We start from the raw sequence: 2,500 nt of genomic DNA, 5'->3' as shown, positions 1-2,500 counted from the left end.
GAGTACATACTGTAAACTCATTCAGGTTGCATCTTCAGTCTAACTACTTGTGCATTTTAGTGGCATTAAAAAGTGCTTCTATGCCGACGCACTGAATATGTAATAGGTATGCAGAATTTTGACGTGACAGAATGGGTTTTTAGCTTAAGTGTGTGTAGAAGAACTGCGCAGTGTGTGCCTATGTGTGCATAGAGTGCTACATGTGTAAAATCTGTATGATTTGGGCAGTTAAAGTGCTGATTTTGCCTCCGAGTAAGAAAAGTACTACACAAAATGTATAAAGGATCGGCACATTGGCTGCCTTTGCTGATGCCCCCGTTGCCTAATTTGTAGTGCAATGGTTAAGTTGCAGAGTGTGGTTGAACTTGGTTAGGAGACTTAGTGCCTCTTTCCGTGTCCTACTGATGATAAGGATGGCTTGATACCATTTTCTAAGCCCAGTATATTGAGAAAAGAAGTAAGTGAAGAAGAAGTGTGGAGTCGAAAGTGGTTCTCCAATTTCTCTCCACTTGCTAAAATTGCAAAGTCTCCATTATAGCATAGAAGAGAGCGTTAAAGTCGGGGATGGAAGAGGATGAAAATGGGAAGTTTACTTATAGAGAGAAGTGAGAAATGCCCTGTGTGCACACACCGGTGTCTGACCATAGAATACATTTAAATAATGCATCTAGAAAAGAGCTATGCATGTGTGCCTCAGTGGCCTAATGGATAAGGCACTGGCCTCCTAAGCCAGGGATTGTGGGTTCAAGTCCCATCTGAGGTGATAACAAAAATCCTCCTTCTTTCTTTTCCAGAAAATTAGGTAGATTTATTACATACTTCCTCTCAGAAGTTTATGAGGGATTAGGTACTTTGAAACGGTCCCATTTTACTTGTGTACACTTCACAGTCATGTTAGTGTTCTGAAACTGCAAAGTAGATTCTTAAATGCCTATTTTTGTGAGATGCATTTTCGACCGGCCAGAACATATTCCTTTGGAAAAAATGATATGAATTGGATTGGTGTGAATCTTGTTTCTAGAGGTGGTGACAGGCTTTCAGCTACTTGAATAGGTCAAGCCAGGATTCATAAAACTTATACAACCTATGTGAGTGTGAAAAATTAGCATATGCAGGAAGGAGCAATTTGTACTACTTTCAAAACAGTTTCACTCCACGTCTGGAAACGTCCAGAGCTATGTAGAGCATACAAATGAGCTTTAAACTCATGAGGAAAGAGGTTTGTATGGAAAAAGGAAAACAAAAGCATATCGTACTCATAAAATTCTCAATATATAGATTCCAAAAAAGTGCTTCCAGCGAAAAGAGCTGAAAGAACACTATGGGATGTAAACCTGAATACCTTTCAATAATATGTTCTCCATCCATGCATACCACCTACATGATAAAAATCATCTCAGGTGGACGGATGACCGCGTGGCCTAATGGATAAGGCGTCTGACTTCGGATCAGAAGATTGAGGGTTCGAGTTCCTTCGTGGTCGTTTTTGGCCAATGGTCACACAATCTGCTTTACATTCAGAGTGGAAAAAGTCTTTTCCAATACTCTTGTAGTCCTCACTTTCTCATTACTAATCATTAATAAAGTGGAGTACATACTGTAAACTCATTCAGGTTGCATCTTCAGTCTAACTACTTGTGCATTTTAGTGGCATTAAAAAGTGCTTCTATGCCGACGCACTGAATATGTAATAGGTTTGCAGAATTTTGACGTGACAGAATGGGTTTTTAGCTTAAGTGTGTGTAGAAGAACTGCAAGGTGTGTGCCTATGTGTGCATAGAGTGCTACATGTGTAAAATCTGTATGATTTGGGCAGTTAAAGTGCTGATTTTGCCTCCGAGTAAGAAAAGTACTACACAAAATGTATAAAGGATCGGCACATTGGCTGCCTTTGCTGATGCCCCCGTTGCCTAATTTGTAGTGCAATGGTTAAGTTGCAGAGTGTGGTTGAACTTGGTTAGGAGACTTAGTGCCTCTTTCCGTGTCCTACTGATGATAAGGATGGCTTGATACCATTTTCTAAGCCCAGTATATTGAGAAAAGAAGTAAGTGAAGAAGAAGTGTGGAGTCGAAAGTGGTTCTCCAATTTCTCTCCACTTGCTAAAATTGCAAAGTCTCCATTATAGCATAGAAGAGAGCGTTAAAGTCGGGAATGGAAGAGGATGAAAATGGGAAGTTTACTTATAGAGAGAAGTGAGAAATGCCCTGTGTGCACACACCGGTGTCTGACCATAGAATACATTTAAATAATGCCTCTAGAAAAGAGCTATGCATGTGTGCCTCAGTGGCCTAATGGATAAGGCACTGGCCTCCTAAGCCAGGGATTGTGGGTTCAAGTCCCATCTGAGGTGATAACAAAAATCCTCCCTCTTTCTTTTCCAGAAAATTAGGTAGATTTATTACATGCTTCCTCTCAGAAGTTTATGAGGGATTAGGTACTTTGAAACGGTCCCATTTTACTTGTGTACACTTCACAGTCATGTTAGTGTTCTGAAACTGC

General features: G+C 40.3%; 2 non-coding genes across 2 annotated transcripts; both read left to right on the top strand.

The window, feature by feature from the left end:
• The first annotated feature begins 690 nt into the window (after window positions 1–690).
• Window positions 691–763, top strand: TRNAR-CCU (transfer RNA arginine (anticodon CCU)). The gene has a single exon. It is a non-coding gene; the product is annotated as a tRNA-Arg (tRNA).
• A 1,515-nt stretch (window positions 764–2,278) lies between these two features.
• On the top strand, window positions 2,279–2,351 carry TRNAR-CCU (transfer RNA arginine (anticodon CCU)). Its single transcript has one exon. It is a non-coding gene; the product is annotated as a tRNA-Arg (tRNA).
• The last annotated feature ends 149 nt before the right edge of the window (window positions 2,352–2,500 follow it).

The sequence above is a fragment of the Triturus cristatus genome, chromosome 4_1 (genome assembly GCF_964204655.1).
Source record: "Triturus cristatus chromosome 4_1, aTriCri1.1, whole genome shotgun sequence".
Classification (NCBI taxonomy): domain Eukaryota; kingdom Metazoa; phylum Chordata; class Amphibia; order Caudata; family Salamandridae; genus Triturus; species Triturus cristatus.
This window is presented reverse-complemented; position numbering and strand designations above follow the sequence as displayed.